Source organism: Canis lupus, chromosome 10 (assembly GCF_011100685.1).
Source record: "Canis lupus familiaris isolate Mischka breed German Shepherd chromosome 10, alternate assembly UU_Cfam_GSD_1.0, whole genome shotgun sequence".
Lineage (NCBI taxonomy): Eukaryota > Metazoa > Chordata > Mammalia > Carnivora > Canidae > Canis > Canis lupus.
Window position 1 is genome coordinate 9,364,087 of NC_049231.1, and position 15,614 is coordinate 9,379,700.

The 15,614-nt window shown below is 38.1% G+C and overlaps 1 protein-coding gene across 12 annotated transcripts in view; it reads right to left on the reverse strand.

Annotated features, from left to right (window-relative positions):
* Positions 1 to 15,614, reverse strand: part of GRIP1 (glutamate receptor interacting protein 1) — a 660,770-nt gene that overhangs the window by 208,229 nt on the left and 436,927 nt on the right. For 2 of the 12 annotated variants that reach the window (XM_038549950.1, XM_038549952.1), the window contains exon 1: positions 12,662 to 12,790. The exons of 9 other annotated variants lie outside the window; for them this stretch is intronic. The gene's annotated coding sequence lies outside the window, so the exon portion shown is untranslated. Of the gene's footprint in view, positions 1 to 12,661; positions 12,791 to 15,614 lie in introns of those variants that run through there. One more of the 12 variants, XM_038549953.1, reaches the window with a different exon arrangement.

The window sequence follows — 15,614 nt, forward strand, 5'->3', positions numbered from 1 at the left end:
AAGTTTTTTTTTTTTTAAGATTTTATCTATTTATTCATGAGAGACATAGAGAGAGAGGCAGAGACACAGGCAGAGGGAGAAGCAGGCTCCATGCAGGCAGCCTGATGTGGGACTTGATCCCGGGTCTCCAGGATCACACCCTGAGCCAAAAGCAGGGGCTAAACCGCTGAGTCACCCAGGGATCCTCCACAAATTTTTTAATTTTGTTGGATTCTCATTTATATGTTTTTCTTATGACTGTGTTTTTGATGTCATACCCAAGAAATCAATGTAGTGATTCCATTTGTTCCGTCTCTGATACCATTTTCGGCAGCATTCTTGGATTACTTTACAAGCCACCTACAATAAATTTATTTATTCCCAAATAAACTCTAAAGAAATATGATGTGATAGGCTAAGGAGCAAAAGATGCTGGGTGACTTCAAATTGGTTCCCAATTATCCTTAAGGTTCAAACTGTATGGCTTTGGTTTCCCTTCATGGTCTGATCCCTGCCTACTTCTTTAGCCTCCTCTCACCCTTATCATCTAACTTCAGTAATCTTGAATTCCTCGTGCTCTGGAATATTCTATATATGTCCTCTTACCTGCCTAACTTTTTTTAAAAGATCATTTATTTATTTATTCATGAGAGACACAAACACAGAGGCAGAGACACAGGCAGAGAGAGAAGCATGGAGAGAAGCTCCATGCAGGGAGCACGATGCTGGACTCAATCCCAGGACCCCAGGACCTGAGCTGAAGGCAGATGCTCAACCACTGAGCCACCCAGGTGCCCCTTACCTGCCTAACTTATACTCATCCTTCAAGTTAACCCAATCAGCACTTCTCCCAGGAAGTATCCCATGATCTGTCCCCATTTCCAGCCAGCTTCTATCCGGCCAGGGGGTTGATGTGCTAGCTTTGAGATCCTATGGCATTCCATATGGTACCTATCACAGGATTTACTATATAGAATTATTATTTATTTAGCTCCAATCCCCTCTAGATCAGAAGTTCCATGAGGACAGTAGCCACATTGATAACTTATTTTTACCACTATATCCTAAGTATCTAGAGTAATCCCTGGTAAATAGTAGATGCTCAGTAAATATCTGATGAATGAATGAATAAACCAGATCAACAGCTTTTCCAACCTAGTGTTCTGTTTTTAGCAGTAATCTGTTCGCAAGAAGGCGTAAAATTTAAAGATATACCCAAATATCCCTATTTTTCAAGAATTTCCTCTCTGTGAAGTTTATCTAATAAATCCTTAAGTGCTTTTAAAAACATTAATTCATTTCATCTTCATAACAGCCTGATGAGGTAGGTTTTATCTGCCATTTCCAGGGAATTAAGTAAGAGCAAAGAGATGTTTAGTAACTTGCCTATGGTCACATAACTACTAACTGGGCTTGTGTCCATTCAGAGTTAGTTACCCTGTACCATCTCTTGGTCGTGGTTAAGTTCCAACTAAATGTGAAACAATATATGCTGGAACATTTCAGACTTACAAGGATGGCCAAGTTCATGATATTTGTGGTATTGTAAACTTGGCTCACATCCTCCTCAGATTTATGGTCCGATTTACTCTGCAGGAACCCCAACTTTCCTGACTGGTACTAACTTATACCTGTCAACTCTTCACTCTTTTAACCTCCTCTCTCTGAACCTGAGCTCACTTCCTCATTCCTTCTGGAGGCTCAGCTGCTGGAAGCATTGCAAGTAGAGGTGGACCGTATTATTTTCAGGATTAAAAACAAAATTTCTTAGTTTCTGGTACTTCTTTGTTTTCAATTTTATCAAAGTATTCAAACAACTAGGTACAATGACCTTACATTCTTTTTTTAATCTCAGCTCTGATAGCATGTCAGCTTACCACTTTAAGGGATATTTGAACTATTTTATTTTGAATTTATTATCTTTTGGTTGCTTCAGTAAAACTAATCTTCAGCCACATTATTATTATTATTACACAGCAAGGTATCTCTTTAAAGAGAGTTCCTCCATCCCCTCCTTTCTTCCTCATTCATTCATCTGTCCAACTACTGACTTAGCACTTTCAAGGTGCCAGGCACTGTGTTAGATGATGGAAATATAACTTTTACCCTGAAGAAGCCAGTGTTTTTCCCATTAAAAAGGTTTGTCCAATACCATGCAAGTCAAATAATTCTACTATTTTGGAAGAAAATAAGTGATTACAATGGCTCCTCTTTTTCCGTATTCATATTTTCCTCTCAAAAGGCTAGAATGCAGTTGCATAGAGGTCAGTACTGTTATCTCGTTTTGAATAATTAAACAAAACATCTCATTTCAGAAAGTACAAAAATATATACCAAGATGATTTGCAACTCTAAGTATATAATAGATAGCTACAGTTAAGAGTTAATCTCCTTAAAGAGAGAAAAAATTAGAGGTAAAACATTTTAAGGCAAGATGGATATATTAGAAATTTATCATTGGGTAGACTGCAAAACATCTCTTGCATCTGAGTAATAAATATAATTTATTGATTCTCTCTGAATACTAGAGAAATAAAGCATGTAAAATAATCATTTATGCTAAGGACATACAGTAAAGAATCAAAATTATTCTCTGCAGCAAGCACTAGGCTGATGGTTAATAGCACATACATTCATTTTTATACCTCTTGCCCTTTTTAATATATCTCTAAGGAAAGACAGTGGTTATTATTTGGTTTTCCCCATGTGAAATTTCTCATATAGTGCAGTAAATCTTTAAAAGTTACGTGAGAAGTACATTTTTCTTTCAGGATTCTCATTCATAGTTAAGAATGCTTGGGGGTATATTTCATTTACCATGGACAACATTTCCAATTTAACTTGTTCCAGAGAATGTAACATTTGCAGCTAATTTCCAACATAACATTTAGAAATAGCTCAAAGTGAAAACCCATTATTGGTTTTTGCCATGTTTAAAAGCCAAATGCAAATGAAAACCAAGGCAAGACTATATTTTACTTTTCGATCATATATTTCAGTTGCTTTTCCAGAAAACTGGGTTTGGTCTAAATGGTAAGTTTGTAATGTCATTCTTTAACACACAAGTCAGGAGGGTCTCAAGAAGGAAGGGACCTATTGTTAACATCTGTCATGACCTTATATTTAGGAATCTGCCGTTTGAAGACAGAACTTCAAACGACCAGATAGGTGACCATCTCCTCTAAATCACATGTATTATATTAGCTCCATTTTTTCTTAACTACTATAGTTCAGATCCTGGAGTTTCTATTTCTAGAAGCTTCTCATTATGAATAACTTTCATTATGTTTTACCCAAACTGAACTGACCCTGTTGTGGCTCACGCATCCTACTTGCAAATGGACAGATTTTCACATATGGACTTTCCCGCATGAACTGAAGACCAGTAGGTCTTATGACATTCTTTCTGAGCATTTATGATGTTAAAAATCACTACACTAATTTTCAAAGAGGCTCATAATAAAATATTGACAAATTTAGATAGAAATATATTCATTTGAACTATTATATAAAGAAACCATACTTGGTATTAGTGATTTTAAAAAAGTGATTACCCTCTGACAATATGCATAAAATGGAGAAATTCAAAGTGATGGAATTAACCTTGGAGTCTGAGGCAATATATAGCTTTATAACTGTTAGAGTATAATGGAAAGTGTTACTGAGGTGGAAAAATCTTGCAAACATATATTTTAGATGGAGCTTCTAAAAGAGAATAAGTTTAAGATAGCCTATCAAATTTGAGGACTTGGGGACTATACAGATAAAAGTTTGCTAAAGATATAAATAGCATGAAGAGTATACAAAGAAATTTGCAAGTGTCCCCCATATAGGATTCAACAAATATTTATTTCATGCCTGCTAAAAATTTCAGATACAGAGTTCTGAGAGGGAGGAAGGAAGTACCATGGGGTAGGGAATGCCTCTCTGTGAAGGTAACATGTGCTGAGATTCAAATGAAGACAAGGAGCCAGCCCCACCTCTGCAGAGGAGGGCTCCAGGCAAAGGCAAGAGCAAACACATCAGTCTCAAGTGTCCATTAAAAGTATATTTATTTTTAAAACCAAATGCTAAAAGAATCAAACAAAAGTTCAGTGACAAATTAATGTATCCCCAGAGATCATATATATATTGTGTACTGATAAAATATATGTATCCATATGTACACACACACACACGTATATAGACATATATGTATACCAAATGCGTGTATGCAAATAAAGAAAATTGAAAGCAAATTTCTCAGATGTTTTAAATATGAGCCAGCAGAAGTAAGAGTGGCTGATTAGCCCATATCCTGAAAACATTTCGCTGACATTTGTCCTAATACATCTTGCCTTGTCCTTAGTTCTCTTAGCCTCTTCTTTCTACCAGTGCCTCATGCTCTGTTCCCCTCTCCTGAGAGCTGGGGAAGCTGAGAAAGCCTACTGTCTCGATGAAAAAGAGGTAATAGTCAGGGTCACAAACCCACGTTTCACAGGTCTGGAAATGAGCACAGTTTCCTGATGAGACGGGGCACTGCTTTCTTCTATGGAGGGGACTCTGCAGGTGGCAAAAAAGAAAGGGCACTGAGCCGGGACACCCAGGGACTTGGCATGGATGCTATTTTGCCAGGATTCATGCTCTTGTGCTCTCTGACCATCTCTGCCTGGTCCAAGCAATTCATTTGCATGGACATTAAGCTCCAAATGTCATTGCACACTGTGCCTTCCCATTTTCTAACCACAGGTGCTTACAGATCAGGCTCTTGCTCAACCTGCCACTGGCTGCTAAGCCATTATCTGTCCTACAGAGCATTGGGACAGCTGTACTCTTTCCTGTGATAAAGGATACTTAGATGTTCTTTGTCATCACTCGGGGACAGCTCAACAACTGACACTGTATTACTTTTGGTCTTCATTAGATGGTTTCTTTGTGGCAGAGATCAGCATCTCCTTTGAGGACGTTATATTTCTGTACCGGGAAGAAGACTGCAACCCAGAAATCTAACCACAATCACCAAGTCCCTCAAATCTGTTATCTTGGACTAACAGACTCCTAACTGGTTTTCCTGACTCTTCTTCAATGGTCAGACCTCTTTATTTTTATTTTTATTTTTTTTTAATTTTTACTTACTTATGATAGTCACAGAGAGAGAGAGAGAGAGAGGCAGAGACATAGGCAGAGGGAGAAGCAGGCTCCATGCACCAGGAGCCCGACGTGGGATTCGATCCCGGGTCTCCAGGATCGCACCCTGGGCCAAAGGCAGGCGCTAAACTGCTGCGCCACCCAGGGATCCCAATGGTCAGACCTCTAAATGTAAAACCAAATGAAAATGTCACTTCACTTGCTTATTCACTCATTGTTCAAGAAATAGCCATCCATATCTACCGAATATCATGTGTCAAGCACATGTCTTGCCAGTTTCAAAGTGACCGTGTCAGGATTCGTAGTAGTCAGAGAAGGATGAGTCGGGTAGGATACTACAGGGAACAAGGGATGTTTTTGTCTAATTAGCAGCCATTTCTCCCTTTATTAGCACCTCCTGATGCACAGATAGAGAAATACATATGGATACATCTATCTATCATCTCTCTCTCTCCCTCTCCCTCTCTCTCTCTCATCTATCATCTATCTCTCCACATTTAGATCTACTTGTGCCCCAAAGCTCTAAGGCCAATCATAGAAACACCGACAAATCGGGACCCCTGGGTGGCTCAGTGGTTGATCTACCTTCAGCTCAGAGCGTGATCCTGGGGTCCTAAGATCGAGTCCTACATCAGGCTCCCCGCAGGGAGCCTGCCTCTCCCTATGCTCATGTCTCTACCTCTCTTTGTATCTCTCATGAATAAATAAAATCTTAAAAAAAAAAAAACCCACAAAATGAGCACTGAGAAGGAAGCAACCAGTTCCACCTGGAGCAGCTGGGGAAATGCAGTCACCTGGCACCTATTTTTCACTATTTCTTCAAATGTCACCTCTTCAGGGAAGACTTTCCTTCTCCCCAGAAGGATTACTTGCTTCATTTTACTTCGTTCTGAAAAGATTATGAGGTCGCAGACACCAGAGAGCATTGCCTCGGTCATATTTATACCTCCTAGTGCTTAGCATGCTGCCTTGTTAGACTGGGTATAGACCATGCCCTCAACAAAAACTCCTCGAGTATCTCTATGTCCCCAGCCCTAAGTGAAGGAGTGGAAGGCTGGCCCTGCACTTGAGGAATTCACCAGCATAACTAACATGTACAGAGTACTGGCCTTCAGAAAGAAACCTAAAATAACTTGTTCTATTTCTCATTTCCCCCTCCTCTCCATGTCCTTTGCTGTCTCCATACATAGTTAACTCCTCATCAGAGCTTAATACCAATTTACCGTGTCACTTTTCAGAGAGCCTTATCAGCTACCTTGTTACATGGTCTTAAAATATTTTGTATTTCTTCTTTACATAAAGGAGTTCTTCTTACCCGGGGGGTGATTTTGCTCCCTTCCCCCCCCCTTTTTTTAAGATTTTATTTATTTATTCATGAGAGACACAGATAGAGAGAAAGGCAGAGACCCAGGCAGAGGGAGAAGCAGGCTCCATGCAGGGAGCCCAACGTGGGACTCGTTCCCAGCACTCTAGGGTCACTCCCTGGGCCAAAGGCGGGCGCCAAACCACTGAGCCACCCAGGGATCCCCTTGCTCCCCTTTCCTGAGGACATCTGATGACAGCTAGAGACAGTTTTGATTGGCACTACCAGGAGGGGTGTTGCTCTTGACAGATAAAGGATAGGGATCCTGCTACACATATAACAAAATACAGGACAGCTCCTCACAACAAAGAGTTATCTGGCCCCAAATGTCAGGAGCTTGAGAAACAAGCTTACATAAATCACCACAGTTGAGAACTATTGCTCTACCTTTGTCGTTATGTGATTACTGCATTTCCCCCCACTAAACTCTAGATTCCGAAAAGGTAGGAACAAAGTCTGCTTTACATCATTGTATTCCCAAAGACTCTCAAGTAGTAGGGAGAGTCTTCATTCGTTTGTTGAACATCATCGTCTTTAAAGAAGTGTTAAATCTATTCTCTGAAACAGAATATAGCATTCAAGTAATTTATCCTTTATTGCAAGTATGTATTTTAGCATGCAAAATTAAATTCTCTCTACCCATTTACCATTTCCTAGAAACAAAAGTTGTTGGTTGCATGGCTGTATTTTGGCTTAATCGGGGAGGCTCCATTCCAAAATGAAAATATCCCATATGAAAATGTTTGTTTTAAACTATTAGGAAAATCTTGGAAGGTTGACAAGATGTATAAAATGTATGGCTCTGGCTGCAGTAATGCTTCATACTTTGCAGCACATAGAACGGACAAGCCTCAGTGACACAATGGCAGGAAGCCTAACATGCAACATGACCAGCAAGTCACTGACTTAGCAGAGTGGCATCATAAAAATATCCCTGAAATAAGTGATAATATAGATTCCTATACTTCATAACTGCCACCTAGTAATAATAAACTTGGATTCTACTGAGCTGTGTCTTCAATGACTGGTAGGTAGATCTCTAAACCCTCTAATTATAATCTTGAGTCATAATATTTGCTTTAAAGCTGCAACTCAAGTGAACATTCAAATGTGATTTTTATATAAAAGTCAATTTCTGGAAGTCAATTTCTACAATGTAAAAGCATTTGGAAAAGGACTAGGTTAATTATTAAACTGACTCTAAAACAATATACTAAAATACACTACTTTATAAAAATAAAAAGCAACTAGTTTATAAAGGACACCATCCTTAAAAGCATGTTAAATTGCACACTGGACATATTTTTATCCAGAGATATTTACCTTCTCCATGAGGCAGTGAATTATTTAAATATACACAGAACCTTCATTTGAAAGCATGCTAAACCATTCATCTTTTATATTTCCCTGTTGACATTCTGTATGGAAAGAACATTTCAAGATCCTAGTTTCAAATAACACAAGCTTCATTTTGACTTTAAAAAAGGGATTTTTTTTTACCCCTGAAAAATCTCGAGGCTCTGGTGGTCACTCTAACACAGGTCATGGCTTTGGGGCTTTCAGGAACCTTTTCTGCTTTTGTGTTTGGCAACTACACTGTATAAGGTCCTTTTTTTTGGTTCTGAAGAAGATGTAAAAAAAAAAATTCCAGAATTCTTATCTTCAAATACCAGCTCAGAGCCTCCCTGGATTTGTTTTCTTCTTCTTTCTGCCGTCAAGGTGCTTAAACTCTTGTGATGCAGAAAACTGTGGACTTTAGAGCTCAATTTGTGCAAAAAAAGACATTTTTGAGTGAAAGAATGTATCTCATTTGACAAGTGAGAAAAGTAAGGCTTAGAGAAATTAGTTGAAAACATCTTAAAATAGAGGATGCCTTCCCGCATCTTTTCAGGCTATATGTTCAAGATTTAATTGTTCTAACATTGGACTACAAAGCCCCTGAGGGCAGGGAGCAGAGACTTTTAGGACAGGTCAGTAACATTTTATGAATCACACAGCATGTCTGCTTCTGCATCTCATCACACTTCTAATGCAGTAAAAGATGTTCTCCAATAGATTAAAGTCACTATTGAAGGAGAAATGTCTATCCTTAGGATTTTACTGGGATTGCCATCTAGAGAAAAAAAGGCCAGAAAACATTCCAGCTAAACCAAATTTCCATATATGTTGGCTTCATTTATTATGATAATTGGGAATAGCAGATAAGGAAAGCAAAATTTTCTATTACTGTAGTGATAGTAAGATAATTGGAAAAACTCTATGTCCTTGGTCATGGGCTTGATAGGAAAATCACTGGAGGTGGGGCTATTTTTTATTCATTTTTTGTTCCCCACACAGTATCTTGTACATCCTAGGGCTTAATAAGTATTTGTTCATTGGCTTTGTTTACTGTTTGGATAAAAGGGATATTAAATGTGCTATTCCAATAGAACATGAAAACTTACAAGGAAAAAACAACACTACTTATCCTCAACCTTTTTTTTTTTGCAATGCTAAAGACCTATGTAGTGCAATACTGTTTTTGTTGTAAATTTTTTTTTTTTGCATTTAGTAAAGCATTAGGAAGAAGATTTTACTTTTTCTCTTTTTTTTTAATTAATTAATTTATTTATTTATGATAGTCACACAGAGAGAGAGAGAGAGGCAGAGACACAGGCAGAGGGAGAAGCAGGCTCCATGCACCGGGAGCCCGACGTGGGATTCGATCCCAGGTCTCCAGGATCGCGCCCTGGGCCAAAGGCAGGCGCCAAACCGCTGCGCCACCCAGGGATCCCTACTTTTTCTCTTAATATAATGCCATCCACTGTGGTCATCTGACTTTCCATGTAACAAAGGGAAAAGGGCGAATGATACTATCCTTGTCACAATTATGGGAGATGGTTGACAAATTAGAGAATGGTAGTCCCAGCATGTGATTCGGTGATACAAAATTTATATCTAAGCAGAAGACTGTCACAAAGAGCCTTAAGGTCACAGAACTACATCAAAAATGGAATGAACATGTATTAACACTGAATATGTGCCAAGGGCTGGTCCCAAAAGGCAGACAGACAAACACACATGTAATTATTTCCAGAATCCTAGAAACCCATACTTGAATCCAAGGTTTAAAACCATTGTTTAAGATAAATGTACAAATCCCTGCTCTGAATCATTATATATTGATCAAGTGTAACACTCGGAGTTTACGGGAAGCCTATAATCCTTGTGAATTGGTATCAATTCCATTTAACAAATAAGAAAAGGTAAAGCTCAGGGAGGGCAAGTGACTTGCTCAAGGGATGGTAAAGGGTAGGATAAGAAATCTGTCTCTCTAGCAGATATAAGAATGTCTCTAATTTTTTTTTTTAAAGTAAGCTCTAGGCACAACATGGGGCTTGAACTCATGACTCCAAGATCAAGAGTCGCATGCTCTACCAAGTGAACCAGCTGGGCGCCCAACAATGTCTGTAATTTTTAAGATGACTCTATATAAGTGAAGACTCCATCTCAAATGTCAAGAATCAAAAAGGAGAAAGTGGAAAAAGAGGGAACTGGGTGTTTTTATAACTTTTGAATACCTAAAGATGACCACAGCTTTCAGGAAGGACATTAAATTACCACTATCCCCAAATTACAGAGTATTCATTACCTTAAGTTAAATAACGTGCCCAAGGTTTCTTAGCTATAAGTGACCCAGAACTAGAATCAGAATGAGGGAAGTTGTGTTCTGGAGGCCGTGCTATTGGCCACTGTGCTTGTGATGTCTGGTCACACCCTAAGCAGCTCTGGCTTTATCCATCTTTATTGGCAAAGTCCTAAGCTGAAGGTGCCCATGGCAGTGAAATAACATATTGTAAGCACACTTGAGAGTATGATCTTGAAGGAACTCTGAACCTTCAAGTTCAAGAGAGTCAGAGTCTAGGGCAAGCCTCAGATAAATGGGAAGATTCATGTGCATGAGGTTCACATGCTTTCAAAGAGACATGAAACGGTTTAGATTTCCCTTCAAAAATGTTCCATCTTTGCATTTTCCTTTTGCGTTGTGTTATATTTCATTAGGCAACAAAGGCTTCATTTCTTCCGTTCCTGGTAATAAGAAGTGATTAATCACAATCACCTGTCACACTTAATTTAGCATTCATTCCATGAAAAGATTTTCCACCAGCGCCCAAGTGAAATTTACATTTTAATGTCCACAGATAAAAAAGTACAGCGGGACGTGTTACGGTTTCTTTTCACTAGGAAAACCATTTTTGAGAATTTAGACTGTTAAATAATCATTTCTTTTATGGGACTAGCTCCAAAGATACATATAAATTTTGAAATCTATAGTATTACTTAGCAATTTTAGTGCTTTACTTTTTGCAGCCGATCATGAAAGCCTTGCTCTTAGAGCCTCCTCTGCAGAGTTGTCTTAATTATGGGGAAATCCCTTTACAAATGGCTCTGCACTTACAGTGCTTCAGCTGGAATCTCATATTGGTTTTATTGGAAATGATGAAAAATTACTCTGCCTGGGACATAAAGTTAAGAATCAGGATTGGAAATGAACTACATTCTTTTAGCTTTAGAAAAATTTGAACTTGTCATATTTCCTTCTAAACAGTTTTTCCCAAGGAGGTTTAATAAAGCAAAAACCTTTTAGAATTCCAGAATCCTAGGGAATTTTTCCAGGTGAAAGGATTATCTGATTCCATCCGTGCATTTAATTGACAAAGAAGTTTCACTCAATTTACAGTGAAAAGAGCCAGGACCAGAAGCCGTGTGTATGGGCTGCCATGGTACTCTTTTTCCCGTGCTTTTCACAGCTCACACAGGTGGGATGGTTCTCTAATCTCAATGACAACAATTTCAGGCTTTCCTCATAGCATTTACAACAGCCTGGCATGTATTATATATTCTTTTGACTATTGCCTTTCTGCCCCAAAGAATATAGGCTCCATGAAGGCAAAGAATTTGTGGCCTCTTAAGGGTATCATATAGTAGGACTTAATAAATACCTATAAATGAGGTTTCACATTTAACAGTAAACATTTCCCTGTCGCTTACATTTTATTTCCTAAAATATCCATGTTTGCTTTAACTACAATTTTAGAAGTTAAATCTCTAAGTAAGTTAAGAAGTCATAAAAGGAGAAAGTAATAAATTCTGCTACATTGACATTAGGGGCTTCCAATTCAACAAAAGTCCACCCTAAAGAAACCGTATATAAGTTTCTCTGTATGAAGAGAAGAAAATTGCCACACACATAACCAGCACAAGATTAGTATCCACAAATAAGTCCTAAAAACCAAAAAGGAAAATAAATCCCAATTACTCATTAGATTAAAAAAATGATAAAAGATACACATGTCTATTTTAAAGAAAAGCAAACACAAATGGCTACTAATGGCCAATAATGACCAATAAAAATAGATCAATATTCAACCTCTTTAGTAATCAGGGAAATAAAAATTAAAAACCACAGTGATATATACTCAAAATAACTGAATGCAGGGACTCAAACAGTACACCAATATTTGTATGCTTATTTGTAAATCCATGTTCAATGTATTATTCACAATAGCCCAAAGGTGGCAGCCACCCAAGTATCCATCAACAAACGAGCGGATAAACAAAATGTGTTTTGTTTACAAGTGGAATACTTAGAGGGGAATGTTATCCAAAGTTATGACAGATGCTATAACATGGATAAAACTTAAAGGCATTTATGTTAGGTGAAATAAGCCAGGCATGAAAAGACAAATACTGTATGGTTTCCCTTCCATGAGGTCCAAAGAGTGGTTACATTCACAGAGACAGAAAGCAGAATGGTGGTTGCCAGGGGCTGGCAGGAAGTAAGGATGAAGAGGCAATGTTTAATGGGTATGAAGTTTCATTTTGGGGAGATGAAATCTGGGAATGGATTACGGTGATGGGTTACATAAGGATAAGAACATACTTAGTATCGATATGCCATACACTTAAAATGGCTAAAATGGTAAATTTTATGTTATATATGGTTTCCCACAATAGAAAAATTAACCACAATGAGATATTTATATCCACTAATTGACAAAACACAAAATAAAACAACCCCCCCAAACTTCTGACAATAAAATGTATCTAACCACCCTCCCCCCCACCCCCCAACCACCATGTGATTGTATGGGAGACAAGTTAAAGTTAAATGAGGTTGTAAGGGTAGAGTCCTGATCCAATCAAACTTACAAAAAGGAAGAGATGCCCAGAGAGCTTGCTCCCTCCGTCTCCATTATTAAGGACTAGCCCATTACAAGCCAGGAAAAGAGCATTCTCCAGAAGCCGAACCCTGAGCATGGACTTTACATTCTCCGGAACAGTGAGACAATGCATTTCTGTTGTTTAGGTTACCCAGAATGGCGTGGAAGCCCAAGCAGGACCAAGCAATAGTGGAGAAATGGGAGCTCACATGCTGCTGACAGGAATGTGTGTGAGGACAGTCTGGGCTGGTCTAGCCAGCCTGAAGAAGTGCACGCTCAGAACCCAGCAACTCCTCTGCATGGTGTGCATTCCAGAGAAACTCTAGCACACGTGCAACAGAAGACTAAGTACATGGAAGTTAACTGAGACAGCTTCTGCATTAGCAAAATCTGCAAACCACCAAAATATACATTGAGAAGAGAATAGAAACTACAAAGAAAAACAGCTGAATAAATAAACTGAAAAACACAGGATGGTATTACCTCTGGGGAGATAAAGAACAATGACATCCTTGAGGGGAGTGGGGCTTCACTTGGTCATCAAATATTCTATATTGATGAGTGGTAGGCATGTGGATGCCTTACTATTCCTGAAAACATGTATATCCCTTCTGCATACTCTTTATTTTACATATATAGAATATTTATTAACAATTAAATAAATGAGGGGCACTCTGGTGGCTCAGTAAGTTAAGCATTTGACTTCAGCTCAGGTCATGATCTCAGGGTCCTGGGATCAAGCCCTGGGTTGAGCTCCCTGCTGAGTGGGGAGTATGCTTATCCCTTTCCCTGCTTGTGATCTCTCTTTCTCTCTCACAAATAGATACATAAAATCTTTCAAAAAAACATTTAAATAAATGGGATTAATGGCAATATATAATACCAAAGGTATATAGCTTAACTACCTTTGATCCATGTTGGTCCAAAAATTTTGGTAGTAATTTTATATCTCTTCCCTTGCTAGGTTCTTATGCTTTTTTTCCCCCTTAATTTACAAAAGATGATAAAGAGTTAAAGAAAGTAATTGTGCTCAATTTAAAGATCTCAGCTTTTCATTTTATCCATTAAAAAACTGAGCATCCTGGGACCCAATTTTCCATTAAGACCACAGAATCCTCTACTGATCTCACAGCCCTGCTGGTCTTGCTTAGGCTCATTAGACAACTTCCCGGCACAAGTGTCTATCATATGATAATGCAAGAGAGAGAGAAATGGAAGGTCATAAATAAATAGAGTATAAAACTTCAAGTTTCAGGGCATAGCTTGGACAGATAACAAAGCAAGCAAAATTCTGATTTAATAAATTACTTGAACTGCTAGAAGAGTTGGCTGCATAAATCACAATTTTACCAGAAGTGCAGCACAATCTAATGGACTGTGAACAGCACATACAGTCTTCTGTATGTTGTCAATCAAGATTCCACATCATATATGTAAAGTTCAAGGGCCACTTAGAGATATGCCATAGGCTAAAGCCACCAATCGTCAAAAGCAACTTTCCCCCTTCCAGGTGAGAATGTCATTGTCTGGTGTTTTGCTTTTGTTTTTGTTATGGCTGGAGGTAGGAGTGAAGTGTTAGAAGAATGAGAAGAATAAGTGCAAAGAATTAAAAAAAAAAAGAATGTTGACACCACTAAGAAATGCTATATTTTACATTTTATCCCACCAGGGTAGATAGATTATTCTGGGGGCACTGACAATGTGACATAGAACTGTTTTAGGTGTGTATTCACATTTACCATTTTATTTAATCCTTAATATATCCTCCTTGATAGGAATTTCTTTTCCCATTTTATAAATTAAGAGAGAGACAGAGAGAGAAAGAGATTAAAGAATTTTCCCAGGGTTACAGTGCGGGTAAGTGAGAGTGTTGGAATGCAGACCTAGTTCTTACTCAAAGTATGGTACTTTGGGCACTATATTATTTCTTTATGACTGTCTTAAAAATAGTTTTTCAAAATGACAGCAAATAGGTGAAGAGGATTAAGAGGTACAAACTTCCAGTTATAAATAAGCCATAGGATGAAATGCACACCGTAGGGAATATAGTCAATAGTGTTGTAATAGCTTTGTATGGTGTCCGAGATGGCAACTAGACTCACCCTGTAGAGCACTGTGTAAAATAAAGAATTGTTAGATCATCATGTACCTGAAACTAATAGAACATTGTAAGTCAACTACAATAAAAAATAATTAGCAAAAAAATGACAGTAAATATAAGTCAAGAACTAATCAGCCAGACGCTTCTCTTCTCCCTCCTATTTAAAGGCTTGTCCTATGTTTTTGGCTATATTCCTGCTCATTAATTAGTTACTAAGAGGAACCATGGATATAAAATATGAAACCAAGTTTGTCAGTTTTGACCCTTCTTTAAAATTCAGATCATTGTGTTTAAGATGAGGCTTAAGATTTTTTTTTCTTTTTTCTTTTTTGTCTCAGCTTGATATCTCACAGTTTTATTTATGGCACACGTAAAGTGAGTGTGGTACTGTGTTGGCCCAGAGTGGGAACTTTGGAACGAGCGTCCCTGGGTATAAATCCAGAGGTGAAAGCTCCAGCTCTGTGCCCTTGGGCATCTTACATAACCTCTCTGTGTCTTAGTATTGTCGTAAAAGGAGGATAATATCCACAGTATGGTTTTGAGAATTAAATAATGTAATGCCTATAAAGTATTTAATAGTTCCTGATAGATAACAAGAGCTTAATAAATATTGGCACTACTATTAGCAGCAAATATGCATACACACGTATGTATGCATCACAAATACTAATAAACGTTAAGTGTTACTATTATGCTATATTAATAGCACAGCATATTACTATTTTTTTTAAAGATTTTATTTATTAATTCATAAAAGACAGAGAGAGAGGGGCAGAGACATAGGCAGAGGGAGAAGCAGACTCCATGCAGGGAGCCTGTGGGACTCGATCCCAGGAACCCC